The 17,734-nt window shown below is 46.9% G+C and overlaps 1 protein-coding gene across 2 annotated transcripts in view; it reads left to right on the forward strand.

The window, feature by feature from the left end:
* The window catches only part of IARS1 (isoleucyl-tRNA synthetase 1), a 117,620-nt gene that overhangs the window by 26,137 nt on the left and 73,749 nt on the right, over window positions 1-17,734 (forward strand). The window lies entirely within an intron of this gene.

Below are 17,734 nucleotides of genomic sequence, written 5' to 3' on the forward strand. Positions count from 1 at the left end.
GAGGTTGCCCAGCCATGGAGGAACCGTGAGAGAACTCCAGGGCATGTCCAGCCTGTCTCGCTCTTTCCCAATTGGCCGACCCCAGCATCAAGCTAACCTACCAGTTGGAGCATCTGTCCCCTGGTGGTCAGTGCCCGTCATAGCGACTGACTGGTCGACTGTCTGCCCCTGTTGGTCAGTGCATGTCATCGCGAGTGGTTGAGAGGCCTTAGCATATCATTAGCATATTACCCTTTGATTGGTTGAATGGACAACTAGGCATTTAGCATATTAGGCTCTTATTCTATAGGATACTCCTTTACCTTATCTAGAAAGATAGTAAAAGAAGTAAGTCTTCTGAAACTATCTGTGACCTATATGTTCTCGTGTGTGTGTATCTGTGTGTATCTAAGAGGTGATTTCATTTCTAAAATTTATCTAACCCCTTTTGTTTTTAAAGTACATTGATTTTAGGGGGGAAGTCTTCATAGCTCAAATTTGAAAATATTAAAACTTGCATTCTGAAAGCACTTTGTATATTATAGAATGCTTTTCATACATTCAATTTGATCCTTGCAAATTCTGCTGAGATGGACATGATTTCTGTTGTCTCCAAAATATGCTTCAATGACAGTGCTCATATTGTGCTATATTTTTTTAATAAAATATTTTAAGTACATACAAATGTAGAGAATTACATCCTAAGCACATTAACACATTGCAGATCAGTAGTTTTTTGCTAGCTTTACCCAGTGGCCAGATAAGTTTCTATTGAACGAGTACAAAAAACGTTTTACATAAATGTTAAAGGTACGCTTTAAATTAAATACCATTGCATTTTGAAGTTATTTATTACATGTTCTTACAAACTAATATCTTTTTAAAGTATGATACTTTGTAAAACACTGTGTAATAGGAAGTGAGAATTCTCATGATCTGTCCACAATGTCTTAACATAGTACCGTTATCTTTCCTAAAAACGTCATGACTAGTCATTCTTAATAGTAAATATTTTATAACTTTTAAATTCTGGATATAATTGATGTTCATATTTCTCTTTGTCTCATAAATACAATACCATTTGTCCCTCAGTTATATATATATATTTTAAATTAAATTTTCATTGTTCAGATTATTACAGTTGTTCCTCTTTTCCCCCCCCCATAGCTCTCCTCCACCCAGTTCCCACCCCACCCTCTGCCCTTACCACCCCACCACACAGTCCTCATCCATAGGTGTACGATTTTTGTCCAGTCTCTTCCTGCACCCTCACACCCCTTTCCCCCCAAGAATTGTCAGTCCACTCCCTTTCTATGCCCCTGGTACTATTATATTCACCAGTTTACTCTGTTCATCAGATTTTTTATTCACTTGATTTTTAGATTCACTTGTTGATAGATATGTGTTTGCTGTTCATAATTTTTATCTTTGCCTTTTTCTTCTTCCTCTTCTTAAAGAATACCTTTCAGCATTTCATATAATACTGGTTTGGTGGTGATAAACTCCTTTAGCTTTTCCTTATCTGTGAAGCTCTTTATCTGACCTTCAATTCTGAATGATAGCTTTGCTGGATAAAGTAATCTTGGTTGTAGGTTTTTGCTATTCATCACTTTGAATATTTCTTGCCACTCCCTTCTGGCCTGCATAGTTTCTGTTGAGAAATCAGTTGACAGTCGTATGGGTACTCCCTTGTAGGTAACTGACTTTTTTTCTCTTGCTGCTTTTAAGATTCTCTCTTTGTCTTTTGCTCTTGGCATTTTAATGATGATGTGTCTTGGTGTGGTCCTCTTTGGATTCCTTTTGTTTGGGGTTCTCTGCATTTCCTGGACTTGTAAGTCTATTTCTTTCACCAGGTAGGGGAAATTTTCTGTCATTATTTCTTCAAATAGGTTTTCAGTATCTTGCTCTCTCTCTTCCTCTGGCACCCCTATAATTCGGATGTTGGTACGCTTGAAGCTGTCCCAGAGGCTCCTGACACTATCTTCACATTTTTGGATTCTTTTTGCTTTTTGGTTTTGTATTTTTTGCTTCTTCATATTAGAAATCTTTGACTTGATTCTTGGGATCCTCTTATCTGCTGTTGGATCTCTGTATATTATTCTTTATTTCAGTCAGTGTATGCTTAATATCTAGTTGGTCTTTTTCATATCCTCAAGGGTCTCACTAAATTTATCGGCAGTTTCTAGAAAATTCTTGAAAAACGTTATTACCGTGGTTTTGAACTCTATATCCAGTCGTTTGCTTTCCTCCATTTCTGTCATTTGTGACTTGTTTCTTTGTCTCCACTTTTTTTATGCTTCTCTGTGTTGGTAGAATGGCTTTCTGTGCTAGGTGTCCTCTAGGGCCCAGTGGCTCAGCCTCCCCAATTACCTGAGGTGGACACTGTTGGTGCACCCCTTTGTGGGCTTTGTGCACAGTCTTGTTGTAGTTAAGCCTTGATTGTTGTAGTTATCACTGGGAGGAATTGACCTCCAGGCCAATTGGCTGTGAGACTGAGCTGTGTCTACAGTGGGAGAACTTCTGTGCTGAAGACACCCTTATGAGGCAAGACTTGCTTCAGTGGGGCTTTGGTGCTCACTGAGTCTGCCCCCTGAGTGTGTCCCTTATGGATCTGAGGAGTTGTAATTGAATGGTCCCACTCTGACCACTGGGTACACTGGCTCTTGGATCTCTAAGGAGGTGCCAATTTAGCCTCTCCCTGAGGCTACCCAGCAGGAGCTACGAAGAGATCTGGAGATTCCTCTTCTTTGTTTGGGGTTTGGAGGTGCCTAGATGAGGCCCAGCTGTGAAGCAATGCAAGCTGCTGTGGAGCCTTGGGCCTTCTCTTGGAAGTTCTGGGTCTGTCGGGCCCAGCTGCAGTTTGTTAGGTAATTTTCAGATTGCAAAGGGCTAGGGCATTCATATGCAAAAGCCTCTGCTGGCAGCTTGGGTGGGGCGGGGTCTCAGGGAATCAACAGGGCAGAGCAAGCAGCTATGGCTGATCCTCAGCCCTGCCCTAAGGGGCCCCGAGTCTCAGTGTCCCAGTAATCGCTGCAAGCACCTCTGAGAGAAAGCTGCCCTGGAGTTCTGAGTTCTGCCCACTGCCAGACAGTCAAGTTTCTCCCCGTATGAGTCCTGGGTCCCCAGAGACTTCCCAGAACTGCAGTTCAGAGCAGTCGGGGGCTTGTGACTCCCTCCCGATTCAAAAAGACAGCTGCGTCCTCGGTTGCCAACCCTTGCCGTGTGAGCCTCCGTACCTCTGCACTTTACTTCCGCACCTCCTCTGAGTCTCAGTGTGCTTTTCTCTTTCCTTCTAGTTGTAGAATTTCCACTCAGCCAGCCTTCCTGTAGTTCTGGATGATGTCTGTTTTGTCTTTTAGTTGTATTTTTGAAGTTGTTGTGGGAGGCAGCAATTTCCGGTGTTTACCTATGCCGCCATCTTGGTTTCTCCCCTCAGTTATATTTTATTTTGAGTTTTTTTTTAAAGTCAGGATCTAAGGGCGGTTTATACATGCTAGTAACTGCTGTTTGTATTAATTTGTAGGTGTCTTTTTTCCTAATTTTTTTCCTTGCAAATTATTGTTGAGGAAACAGGTTTTGTTTGTGGAGTTTCCCACATTATGAGTGTTTTTTATTGCATATACACGCTCTACTTTAAAGTAGAGCATTTGCTCTGTCCTGTCTATTTTATCAATTAAATCTATCTGATCTACTGTGTCATTTAAGGTGGCTCTTTCAATGTTGATATTTTGTCTGGAAGATCTATTCATTGATGCCAGTGTGGTGTTGCAATCATTTACTATGACTAGGTTGCTGTCAGCCAAGATTTCCTTTTATATTTAAGTGCTCCTATGTTGAGTACATATATGTTTACAAGGGTTATTTCCTCTTAGTATTATGTAGTGACCTTTTTTGGTCTCATTTTATGGCCTTTGTTTTGAAGTCTATTGTCAGATATAAGTATTACTACTGCTTTTTGTTTTTTAATTTACATGGAATATTTTTTTGCATCCCTTCACTTTCAGCCTGCATAACTCTTTTTTCCTGAGGTGGGAATCTTGTATACATCATATATATGGGTCGTGTTTTCTTATCTGTTCAGCTTCTGAATGGAGCATTTAATTCATTTACATTTGAGGTTATTGTTCATAGGTACTTATTTATTGCGTTTTTCTTTATACCTATGTTCCTCTCTAATCTTTTTAAATCAGTCCCTTTAACATTTCTTGCAATGCTGGTTTGGTGGTAATGAACTCAGTATGTGTGTGTCTGGATATGTCTGTGTCTGTCACTTTCTATTTTAAATGATAGCCCTTGCTGGGCAAAATTGTCTTGGTTGCAGGTCTTTGCTTTTCATTATTTTGAATACATCAATTGATAGCCTATGGGAACTTCCTTACAAGGTAACTTTCTCATGCTGCGTTTATCATTTTTTTTTCTTTAACCTATTCCATTTTTAATTATGTGTCTTGGTGTGGGTCTCTTTGGATTCACCTTGATGGGTTTCTGTGCTTCCTGAACTTGTATAATTTTTTTCTTCACTGGGTTAGAGAAGTTTTCTGTCTTGATTTCTTCAAACAGGTTCTCCATCCCTTGCTCACATTCTTCTCCTTATGCGGCCTCTATGGTGTGCATGTCCTTGCATTTCATGTTGTCCCAAAGTGCCCTTAACACGTTAAGCGCCAAGACTGTTTTTTCCGTTTAGCCCACAATATCCGATTTCACTGATGTGCTGGCGCATGGAGACTGACGAGGTCCACTGCTGACTGCCATGGTGCTTAACGTGTTAAATTATCCTCATGCTTTTTTTTTTTCCCCAATATATTTTTATTGATTTCAGAGAGGAAGGGAGAGGAAAAGAAAGATAGAAACATCAATGATGAGCAAGAATTACTGATCAGCTGCCTCCTGCATGCCCCCTCCTGGGGTTTGAGCCCACAACAGGGGTATGTGCCCTTTAGGAACCTGCAACATGGGTATGTGCCCTTGAGTGGAATTGAACCTGGGAACCTTCAGTCTGCAGGCCCACACTCTATCCACTGAGCCAAACCAACTAGGGCTTTTTCAGTGTATTCTTGGTGTCGAACATCATATTCTTAGTTTCTGACTGGTTCTTTTTCATGGTTTTTATTATGTCATTTTTCCTACTGTTGTAGTTTTCACTAAGTTACTTGAACATCCCTATAACCAATAATTTGACTTCTATATCTGATAAATTGCTTGCCTCCCTATTTAACTTTTTTCTCTATATTCCTCCTATTTCTTCATTTGTGGCCTCTTTCTTTGTCTCCCCATTTTGGCTGTTTGTTTGTGATTGTTTCTATGTGTTAAACTAGAGGCCCGGTGCATGAAACATGTGCACAGGTATGGTCCCTAGGCCTGGCTGGCAATGAGGGTCAATGGGGGCCTTCTGACTGCCAGCCGGAGCCTTCCTTTCAGCTGCCCACCCAGGCCTTCCTTATCTGGCTGTTGGCTACTGGCCAGGGCAGCCGTGGGCAAACTACGGTCTGCGGGCCGAATTTGGCCCGTTTGCAATGAATAAAACTAAAAAAGAAAAAAGACCGTACCCTTTTATGTAATGATGTTTACTTTGAATTTATATTAGTTCACACAAACACTCCATCCATGCTTTTGTTCAGGCCCTCCCGTCCAGTTTAAGAACCCATTGTGGCCCTCAAGTCAAAAAGTTTGCCCACCCCTGGGCCAGGGCCTGCCTTCCCTGGCTGCTAGCTGGAGCCTTCCTTCATTCTGTGCTGCCCCCAGGTGGTCAGCGCACGTTACAGTGAGTGATCGAACTCCTGGTCTGTCAGTCGCACTCCCAAGGGGACACTTTGCATATATAGATAGATCTGCTATGACTCCCAGCCTTGGTATGGTGACCTTATGTAAAGTCATTGGGTTTATCTTGATGCGTTTCTGTGCTTCCTGAACTTGTGAACTTTTCCTGCCAGACCCAGTGGTGCATTCTCTGTTTTACGAATGTCCCTTGTGTGGGTTATGTGGGGCCCTCCTATTTTAATTAGGTCTTGATTGCTGTTGGCCCGTTTGTGGGTTCAGTCAACCCAGGGCTGGCTGGCTGGGGCTAAACCCAGTGCAAACTGCTGTGCAGGTGTAATATCGAGATGTCTTGTTGGGCTCAATAACACAATCTTCCAGATGACCTGAGCTCCGTGTTCCAGAAATGTTTCTGTGAGCTATGTGTACCCCCTATTTTAGTTGGGAGTGAATGCTGTTGGCCCTTTTGTGGGTGGAGTTAACCCTTCAGGTTGGGTGAATCTATATATATAAAACCCTAATATACAAATTGTCCCTGCAGGAGTTCTACCTGGAGACCGATTGCTGGCCATGACATGCGCTGACCACCAGGGGCAGCGTGGAATGAAGAAAGGCCCCGGCCGGCAGCCAGAAGGCCCCGATTGGCCCTGATCGCTGGCCAGGCCTAGGGACCCTACTCGTGCACTAATTTCATGCACCAGGCCTCTAGTATGAGGATAAACCTTGGTCACCTTGTATGAGACACTGTGTCCAAAGTCAGGTTGTTCTGGCAGGGTCTGGTGCCTGCCGGTATCATCTCCCTGTGGCTAGTAGGGTTGAGTTCTGGTGAGGTCTAAAGCGTACCGTTGGTTGTGTTGGGTCTTGGTTCCACTTGGGTGGGATTCAGCTGCAGGTTGCTTTCAGACATTGTGTGTAACCAGCCTTGGGGTACCTGTCTGTAGCTACCATGCTGATCACTTTCTGTGTATGTGTCTAGTGGACCTGAGTGTGCATGGGAGGGGCCAGTCTATGTAAAAGGGTTGGCTTCTTCCTGCTCAGAGTTGATCACAGACCTGTAAAAGTACTAAGTCTCCCCAAGGTCCACCTTCTCTTGTCAGCTACTCTGCCACCCCATGAGATTGCATGGTCTGCCTCCAGAACCTTCCCAGGAGAGACTGTAGAATGAGTCCAGGTTAACCAAGATAGGGCTAGTGAGTCCCCTACTTGGGGACCACACTGTAAGGCACTCAATGAGGGGAAATTGGCCCCTTCTTCAAAGCCAAACCCCTTTCTCTGCCAGAGTTTTCAACTCTAGTTCCCCCTAAGGGAGCTTGTTGCAGCTTCAGGTTGGGTACAATCAGCCATCCCCACTGTGGGACCAAGCTCAGCCCCACTGGGGTCTGGAGGATAGATTAGGAGTCTTCATTGAGGAGAATGTTGGTCCAGCTCACAGGTGGCTAAGCACTTCATCCCAGCCCAAGCCAATAGCCTCTGAGGGTCTCATGCTTTGAATGTCCCCACTCTGAGCTACTCTCCTCTCCCCCATAGAACCTGCGCCCAGCAAGGTTATCTAGGACTTGGCAAGGCTGATCCAATCAGTCTCTTGTTGTGGGTGGGCACTTCTCCTTTGCAGGCTAGTACAGTGCTGAACTTGCAGGGGAGCCTGGGCTTGTCTCCTCCCAGTCCTAGCCCAGCACTCGCCCACCTGATCTCTGGGCGATACAGTCCAGAAATCCCAGCTCTGCACAGTTTCCTGGACAACCCCCTTCCTGGCCCCCTCCCCCCCGCCTCTAAGTCTCTGATAGGTGTGGTTGGCAGACCCATTCACAGCCTCTCCAGCAGGAGTCTAGTGAATTCCCCAGACTGATACTGTAACTTTAAGAGTGCTCCCTGAGATGGTGCTCTCCAAGCCTCTCAGGCAGACGGAATCCCTACGCACTCACACCACCAGACATCATTCAGGCTCCTCTTCCCCACTCTTGTTCTCTGGGTTTGGGATCCGCATGTGGAGTTGATAACCCACAAACCTAGGAGGAGGAAGTTCCACAACTGCAGTATCCCTCTGGTTTCTCAGCTGCCTCTTCTCCACCCTTCTTACCAGTCTCTAAGTAGTTTCTTCTGTACTCCTTGGCCATAGTATTTCAGAACAACTAAGCTCCAATTAGGTTTTCAGGTTGATTGTTCTATAATTTAGCTGTAAATCCATTTTGAGGCTTGGAACTACAGCTTCCAGCTACTCTGCAACCATCCTGGAATTTTCTAAGTTTATTTATTTATTTTTAAAAATTTTTTTAATTGATTTCAGAGAGGAAGGGAGATGGAGAAAGAGAGATAGAAACGTCAATGATGTGAGAGAATCATTGATCAGCTGCCTCCTGATCGCCCCACACTGGGATTTAGCCCACAACCTGGGCATGTGCCCCGACCGTGAATTAAACCGTGACCTCCTGGTTCAACACACAACCACTGGGTCACGCTGGCTGGGCTAAATTTATTTTTAACTGTTATATAGTGTACAGCAAATAGGTTACAATGTTATTCTTTTAATAGCTATTTGAATGGTTTTGAAAGGTGTAACTTCCTTTTTCATGGTAACAATGTTACTATGAAAATGTAAATGTTGGGTTTCCTTTGACAACTAAATTTTTACATGTTAGATCTCCATAATAGCTTGTGAGTGCCTAGAGTTTTCAAAGGTTATTCTCTTCCATAAGTAAACAAATACCTTTTCTTTTTGGAAGAGCAAGCTGTGCAGAAGTAAATTGAGTTTTGGGAGAAAGTCCCTCCAACTGCTCCAAAGGATAGGCTAGCTTTGGGTATAGAAAAATACTTGTTAGGAACTTCATCTTCATTATGAAATATATGGAAACCATTAGAAGAGATATAGAAGGAGATAAAACAATATTAATTAGAGTTTTATTTAGGTTTCCATTTAGAGGGTTTTTTTAAGCTTATTTTTGAACAGTCGTTTCTATACATACTAAATCCATGTTTTACATCTTAGTGCCTATTCCAGTGATGGTGAACCTTTTGAGCTCGGCGTGTCAGCATTTTGAAAAACCCTAACTTAACTCTGGTGCCGTGTCACATATAGAAATTTTTTGATATTTGCAACCATAGTAAAACAAACACTTATATTTTTGATATTTATTTTATATATTTAAGTGCCATTTAACAAAGAAAAATCAACCAAAAAAATGAGTTCGCGTGTCATAGGTTTGCCATCACTGGCCTATTCCTTGTTTTAATGATAAGACCTTTTTTTTGCTCCTCCTTTTCTTGCTCTATTCCATGTAGTTGCACAAAATGAATACATCTCTGAAGCCAGCACCCAGATTAAAGAACCTTATCAACCTGTCAGTAGCTCTCCCATCTCATGTTACCTTCAGGTTAAACACACACCTCACTCCTACTTTCAACTGCATTGAGTTGTTTGCTGATTCTAAGTTATGTATAAATGGAATCATACAATGTGTTCTTTTTTGTGTCTGGCTTCTCTTGCTCAAGATTACGTTTAAAGTCGTCCATTTTGTGTGTTTGTAGGTCACTATTTTCATTACTGCCTGGTATTTATCCTACTGTTGATGGGCATTTCACTAATTTTCAGTATGTGCTTCTGCGAACTTTCTTATCAATAGTGCTACTGTGAACTTCCCAGAACTTGTCTTTTGGGGCATATACTGTACATATTTCTGTTGGACTGGAATGCTTGAGTCAATTGTTACATTTAGCTCCAATATACAGGTTGGCAAACTCCATAAAGAGCCACATAATAAATATTTTAGACTTTGTGAGCCAAATGGTCTCTGAATCAAGTACTCAACTCTGTCAAAACCATTCTCATCCCTTGGGCTGTATGAAACAGGACACCACCAAATTTGGCTTGTGAGCTCTGGTTTGCTGCCTTCAATTCTAATAGACTAGAGGCCCAGTGCACAAAAATTTATGCACTGGCGGGGGTGTGTGTGTCCCTCAGCCCCACTTGTGCCCTCTCACAGTCTGGGACCCTTCGGGACATAACGACCTGCTGGCTTAGGCCCACTCCCGGGTGGCAGCGGGCAGGCCCAATCCCTAGGTGCAGCCCCTGGTCAGGCTCAGAGCAGGGCCGATTGGGGAGTTGGGGCGCCACCCCCTGTCATGCACAGAGTAGGGCGGATCAGGGGGTTGGGGCTCCGTACCCTGTCACACACAGAGCAGGGGCAATCAGGGGGTTGGGGAGCTCCCCCCTGTCATGCACAGAGCAGGGCGGATCGGGAGGTTGCTATGCCACCCCCAGTCACGCTCAGGGTAGGGCTGATTGGGGGATTGGGGCACCGTCCCCATCACACTCAAGGCAGGGTCGATGGCAAGGTTGCGGCGCCCCCCCATCATGCACAGAGCAGGGCCGATCAGGGGGTTGGGGCGCTGTCCCCTGTCACACACAGAGCAGGGCCCATCAAGGGGTTGGGGAGCTCCCCCCTGTCACGCATAGAGCAGGGCCGATCAGGGGGTTGGGGAGCTCCCCCCTGTCACGCACAGAGTAGGGCTGATAGGGGAGTTGGGGCACCGACCCCTGTCACACACAGAGCAGGGTGGATCAGGGGGTTGGGGCGCCGCCCCCTGTCACCCACAGAGCAGGGCCGATCAGGGTGTTGGGGTGCCGCTGCTGTCACACTCAGGGCAGGGCCCATGGGGGGGTTGGGGCACTGCACCATGTCACACACAGAGCAGGGCCGATCAGGGGGTTGGGGCACCTTCCCCTGTCAGGAAGAGAGCAGGGCGGATAGGGAGGTTGTGGCCCCGCCCTCTGTCACACACAGAACCGCAGGGCGATCAGGGGTTTGGGCGCTGCCCCTTATCACGCTGCTCCAGGGGCCAGGAGGCCTCACGGCTCATCTGACCCCATTGCTGGGAGGCCTCGCGGCTCCGCTTGACACAGGGGCAGTGAGGCCTCGCTGCTCCGCTGATCCTGGTGCTGGGAGGCATATTACCCTTTTACTATATAGGATAGAGGCCTGGTGCACGGGTGGGGGCCTGCTGGTTTGCCCTGAAGGGTCTCCCGGATCAGAGTGGGGGTCCTGCTTGGGTGCCTGGCCAGCCTGGATGAGGGGATGATGGCTGTTTGCCGCTGGTCACACCCCCTTCAGGGTGTTGGGGTGCTGCCTTCTGTCATGCACAGAGCAGGGCCGATCAGGGGGTTGGGGCGCTGCCCCCTGTCACTCACAGAGTGGGCCCATCGGGGGTTGGGGCTCCGTACCCTGTCACACACAGAGCAGGGTCGATCAGGGGCTTGGGGATCTTCCCCCTGTCACGCACAGAGCAGGGCCGATCAGGGGGTTGAGGAGCTCCCCCCTGTCACTCACAGAGTAGGGCCGATAAGGGAGTTGGGGCACTGCCCCCTGTCACACACAGAGCAGTGCAGATCATGAGGTTGGGGCACTGCACCCTGTCACACTCAGGGCAGGGCCAATGGGGAGGTTATGACTCTACCCCGTCACCCACAGAGCAGGGCCGATCAGGGGGTTGGGGCATCGCCACTGTCACACTCAGGGCAGGGCCAATGGAGAGGTTATGGCTCTACCCTGTCACACACAGAGCAGGGCCCGTGGGGGGTGGGGGGGCGAGCGGGCTTGGGGCGCCGCACCTGTCACACACAGAGCCGCAGGGCGATCAGGGGATTGGGGAGCTCCCCCCTATCAGGCACAGAGCAGGGCTGATCAGGGGGTTAGGGAGCCTTCCCCTGTCACACACAGAGCCGCAGGGCGATCAGGGGGTTTGGGCACTGCCCCCTGTCACGCTGATCCCGGTGCCGGGAGGCCTCACTGCTCCGCTGATCCCGGTGCTGGGAGGCATATTACCCTTTTAGTATATAGGACAGAGACCTGGTGCAGGCAGGGTGGGGGCCGGCTGGTTTGCCCTGAAGGGTGTCCTGGATCAGGTTGGGGGTCCCCACTGGTGTGCCTGGCCAGGCTGGCTGAGGGGCTGAGGGCCGTTTTCTGGCTGGCGGTTGACTGAAGCTCCCAACCGCTCCTTTTTTAATTTTATTTTTTATTATTCTGGGCCAGCTTTAGCTATGAGGTCTCGCTGCTGAAAACATTGATACAATGTTTCGGTCAGGCTGGCTGAAGCCCAGCTGACTGAAAGCCGGTTTCTGGGGTTTTGTTTAGCTTCTATATTTGCAACATAGTTGCTTAGAGTTGCAGCTGCGAGGCCGGCAAGGTGGGGAACGTTGGAGTCCGCCATCACTGGAGCAAGCAAGCCTCCCTGTTCGCTTCAGTGCATGGCTGCTGGCCGCCATCTTGGCTGGCAGTTTATTTGCATAAGGATATGCTCATTAGCCAATGGGAAGGGTAGCGGTCGTACACCAATTACCATGCTTCTCTTTTATTAGTGTAGATACTGGAATAGAGTGCTTCAATGTGGTAATACTGATGTGTACTCCCACTAGGCAGTTCTGATTACTCTGCATTCTGGCACTACTTAGCATTTTATTTTTCTACTTTCGCCATTCTATGATTGTGTGTTGGTTGCCTCTATGTTTGTTTTATATTGTATTTCTTTGATGAACTGAATTATTGTAAACTAGAGGCCTGTCGCCTTCCTTCCCCTGCCTGCCGACACCGGTTTTCGTCCAGCACCCGGGACCCAGGCCTTTGTTCTGGCCTCGAGGCTTGGCTTCTTCTCTTCGGCCGCAGCCGCGAGGCTTGGCTTCTCCTCTCCGGCTGCAGCAGCGAGGCTTGGCTTCTCCTGTCCGGCTGAAGCAGCAAGGCTTGACTTCTCCTGTCTGGCTGAAGCAGCGAGGCTTGGCTTCTCCGCTCTGGCTGAAGCAGCGAGGCTTGCCTTCTCCACTCCCGCCACAGTAGAGAATCCAAGCTTCATCAGTCTTCAGCCGTCTTCAGTCTCCGCGCAGGCCGGAGCCTTCAGTCTTTGCTCCACACCTGCGTATGCAAATTAATCTGCAATCTTTGTTGGGATAATTTGCATGCTTATCCTGATTGGCTAGTGGGTGTAGCGGGGTGACGACCAATTTACATATTTCTCTTTTATTAGTATAGATGAGTCCAAGTTCCTATTCTTTGCCGCACAACAGCCAGTGAGTTGAGTGATAAGATGATAGAGCAAAGAAGTGACTTCATTCAGATAGCCAACAGCCAACAAGATGCCAGGCTAGCATCCTAAAAAAATCATCTCAAGAAAGTACAGAATTCAGCCTTTTGTGTCAAGGGAAGAGGAAGACAGGAGGGCAAAGAAGTGATTAACAACTGCAGGTATTTGAACGCCATCATAGGTCCAAGGAAGCTTGTAAAACTTCCTTGTTCTTGATGTGTTGACTCTAATTTATGTGAGTCCATTTAAATCTTTGATAATCATTTTTGTACATACTTCCTTTATCTCCTTGGGAGCCCAGAGCAGAATTTTCCAATGATTAGCATTTCTATTTGCAAAACTAAGCAGAAGCTGTAAGGCCCTGGGAACAAAGCAGGCTTAAACAAGATGGAGTCAGAGAGACCAAGTATTTCACTCTGTTAAAATTTTGGTGTGTTATGCCCTAGCCCGTTTGGCTCAGTGAATAGAGCGTCTGCGTGCGGAATCAAGGGTTCCAGGTTCGATTCCGGGCAAGGGCATGTACCTGGGTTGCGGGCACATACCCAGTGGGGGGTGTGCAGGAGGCAGCTGATCAATATTTCTCTCTCATCGATGTTTCTAACTCTCTATCCCTCTCCCTTCCTCTCTGTAGAAAATCAATAATATATATTAAAAAAAATTTTTTTTTGGTTTGTTATAAGTTCTTCATGTATATGGTGTTTCCGAATGACTCGTACTTAGATTTTTTAATAAAGAATAACTTTTCCTAAACAGTTATTTTGTTGGTGTGTTGTATCGCAAATCAGCTAGCTGGACAAGACGCCTAATGAGCCAATTAGTTAGGAGTCATCTTTATTGCGTGCAGGTTCAGAGCAGATTACTACCTCTGTCAAATTCTGAACACTCAAAGGAGGACGCATTTTCTTTTTATATTCTTTTAGGTCCTTGTGTAAATTATTTTTACAGACAATTTGTAACTTTGAGTATGTATCATATCTAACAAACACCTGTCATATCTATACAGACAGTTTTGTAATCTTGAGTACATATCTATATAGACACCTGTAACCTTGGATGAACAAACACTTGGCATGAGAATATGAGAATTATTATCAATACTAGTAGCCTGGTGCACGAAATTCTTGCACTGGGAAGGGGGGGAAAGGAGCCCCTCAAGTCTGGCCTGCACCCTCTCCAATCCGGGACCCCTCGGGGAATGTCCGATTGCTGGTTTGTGCTCGCACTTTTAACAGATTACAGCTTCATTGTTGTTTCTTTCTTCTCATGCTTAAACCCATTGGAATTAGTAGGTATTCAAAGTGTGTATACATTTTGGGGGGACACCCTGTATATCTCTAGTCAGCAGTGAAAGGAAGCAATGCGGATTTGGAACCCCCAGGCAGGGAACCTCGCTCACTCCCCCCATGTCTCCCCACTTCACTTTCCACCTTCGCGGGCAGCGGGAGAATCAATGTTTTCTCTCATTAACTCGGAGAAGCATGTCCTGTCACCCGCTGCCCGGCAGGAGTGCGCTAGGCCCCACGGGAGCAAGGCTCAGTCAGGGCGGCCTTCGCTCATGGGCGCCGGCACCCAAAGTACACATTCCTCCTCTGCAGTCGCCCCAACTATCCCACTGTTTCACTGAGAGGACGGAACTCCTCGCTGCCTCTGGGCTCTTAATCTTGAACGCTGACTGAAGGTACCTCAGCTAGGGCCGCCTGTGCCCACCAGGTGTGTCTGTCTGCATCTGCTCCCGCCTCAGCACCTGCATTAACCCCCCAGAGGTGATCTTGTCGCTGCACTGGCCTCCGTGGGAACAGGGCGTCACCACTCTGCCCTCTCACTGTTATCTCACAGGCGCCCACCCCGAGCACCCAGAACACCCAGACTCTCTCCAAAGGACGTGAGCATGTTGGAGGGGATGTGTGCACTTCCTGTGGGGGACTTAGGCATGCTGGGTTTGATGGAAGTCCGGCAGAGGGGTGGGGGGGAACTTGTGCCTGCCTTGGTCTGCAACTGTTGCAACTGCACGAGGGTGACAGCGTGCTGGGGGATGTTCGCATGCCAGGAGGGGCGGAGAGGATGTGGGCACCGGAGACCTGTGGCTTCGCAGATCCGCAAACCCCTGTGGCAGGGCCAGGAGGATGTCAATCTGGCCTGCCACGGTGGTTGTCCCTGCAATTGCACACCTTCTGGGCCAGGAGGTGGGACTTGTTCAGCCACTCGGTGCGGATGTCCTGTAGGTGCTATTTCAGCTCAACCCTCAGGCTCGGCTTGGCGCGCTCATGGCTGCCACCGCAGCCATGTGGCGAGTACAGGCCGCCCTCCGCCGTCCTGTCTCCCCTGCCCAGAGGCTCTCAGCATGCTGCCCACAGGCCCAGAGCGGCCTGGGCGGGGCAGTACGCCAGCGAGCACTGCTCACCTGCCTGGAGTGACCGGGGCTGGGCGGAAGCCAGGTGTCCCGCCCCACCACGACCACTCCTTGCCTCCACATGCTGTGCACCAGCCTGGAGCAGCCAGGGCTGGGCGGAAGCCAGGCGTCCTGCCCCTCCTAACCCCCCGGCCGCTCCACCCCTGTGCGTGCTGCCCACCGGCCTGGATGGGCTGGGGCGGAGCGGTGTGGGACGCCTGCCCCCAGCAGCTCGGTGCCTGTGCACATGCGTGCTGCCCATAGGTCCGCCATCTTTGTCAGGTTAATTTGCATATCACTCTGATCGGCTGGTGGGCGTGGCTTAAGCGTAGGGAGGGATGGCTAATTTGCATGTTTCTCGTTTATTATTAGAGTTCAGTGTATCAGCCCCTTTAAAATATATATTTTATTGATTTTTTACAAAGAGGAAGGGAGAGGGACAGAGAGCTAGAAACATCAACGAGAGAGAAACATCGACGAGAGAGAAACATCGATCAGCTGCCTCTTGCACACCTCCTACTGGGGATGTGCCCGCAACCAAGGTACATGCCCTTGATCGGAATTGAACCTGGGACCTTTCAGTCCACTGGCCGATGCTCTATCCACTGAGCCAAACCGGTTAGGGCATGTATCAGCCCCTTTACATGGCTAGCTTGCAAGGTCAGTTAAATTTATCTTTTCTATTATTCAAGCCAAAAACAAAGTTATTTTACAATCTAAAAATAACAGAGTTGACCTACAGAATAAGAGACTAAGAATAACAGAGTAGTTCAAACAGCAGTTTCAAACAGCAGTTTTTCCAAAGGAGGGACCACTGTGCTTCAGGTGTACCACTTTATGAACTTATTATGAAATAGATCATTGTAATAGTGAAACCTTCATTATATATCCATATTGATACACTTAAAATGTTTTATCTGTGACTACAGTCATGCTCTGCTTAAGGATCTGTTCAGTACATTTGTCCTTGCAAGAACATCAGAGTACATGTACACAAATCTAGATGGTACAACCTATTACATACCTAGACTACATGGTATAGCTTATTTGTCTTTAGGGGTAGGAAAATAATTTCCCTCTACCCTCCTGGGTTCTTGGCTCAAATACCCTGTAATAAAAGATTAACAGGAGAAAAAAAAGATTTAAATAGCATGTATACCTTCTATATATACATGGTAGATACCTTGGAAAACTGAGTAACTTGCCAAAATTCAGCTGAAGGCCAGAGATGTTGGTGGTGGGGGCGGGGAGTCAGTTGTGGGAGGTTATCAGGAAAATCACAGCAAACAAAAGTAAGGTTGCTAAGTAGATTTACATAGTTTCCTGCATTGATAAAAGTTTCTAATGATAAGTTCTTCCTCTTCCTGACACCCTTACAAGTGGAGATTTCTCTTACAAATGTAAATGTCTTTTACAAAAAGCTAACTTCTTAGTTTTCAGAGCTTCTCCCATATCTGCTGTTTCCTGTGTTAATCAACAAATTCTCTTTCCCTACAATTCCTAGGCTACATGCTGTATACCAGGGGTGGGCAAACTTTTTGACTCGAGGGCCACAATGGGTTCTTAAACTGGACCGGAGGGCCGGAACAAAAGCATGGATGGAGTGTTTGTGTGAACTAATATAAATTCAAAGTAAACATCATTACATAAAAGGGTACGGTCTTTTTTTTTTTTTTTTTAGTTTTATTCATTTCAAACGGGCCGAATCTGGCCCGCGGGCCGTAGTTTGCCCACGGCTGCTGTATACACAGCATGTTACTATACTGAACATTGTAGACCATTGTAAGGCAATGCTACTAAGCGTAACCAGACAATCAGTGGGCCCATGCTGCCTGTCACTCCTTGAGCCAATTAAGCAGAGACAGGGTTGAATCATATATGAGCCTTTATTCCAATACTTACAGCAGTATGGGAGAGCAGCAGAGCAACCACAAAAATCTTTTCTGCAGGCCCGCCCCCCCCCCCCCCCCCCCCCCCCCATAAACCAGCTGCTTATATAGGGTAGGACAAGGATTACATGGAGAAGTAGGGATTACAGGCCTGGGAAAGTAGGAGGCTGGGGTGGGACTCCATTGTTTGGACAGCAAGGCAGTTAACCTTTCCATGATGATAGGCAATTCTTGAATGAGAATGGTTCCAAGGTTGACTCCCAGGGCCTGGGAGCATACGACTCCCAGCCAGGTCAGAAAGTCCTTTCTTTAACCAACACAAGGAATCATGGTTAACAGAGCATGATTAATATTTCCCATAACCAGAGCTAGTCCCCAATGTTCTATTTCTGCCCCTAACATAAGTACTTGTGTAATACATTGCCTTATGACCTTAGGGAACGTATGGCATCATTAGCCTAGTCCAGTGATGGCGAACCTATGACAGGCGTGTCAGAGGTGACACGAGAACTCATTTTTTTGGTTGATTTTTCTTTGTTAAATGGCATTTAAATATATAAAATAAATATCAAAAATATAAATCTTTGTTTCACTATGGTTGCAAATATCAAAAAATTTCTATAAGTGACACGGCACCAGAGTTAAGTTAGGGTTTTTC

This window comes from Myotis yumanensis, unplaced genomic scaffold, assembly GCF_028538775.1.
Source record: "Myotis yumanensis isolate MYYU_CA2020_CCGP unplaced genomic scaffold, mMyoYum1.0.hap1 SCAF_21, whole genome shotgun sequence".
Taxonomy (NCBI): Eukaryota; Metazoa; Chordata; class Mammalia; order Chiroptera; family Vespertilionidae; genus Myotis; species Myotis yumanensis.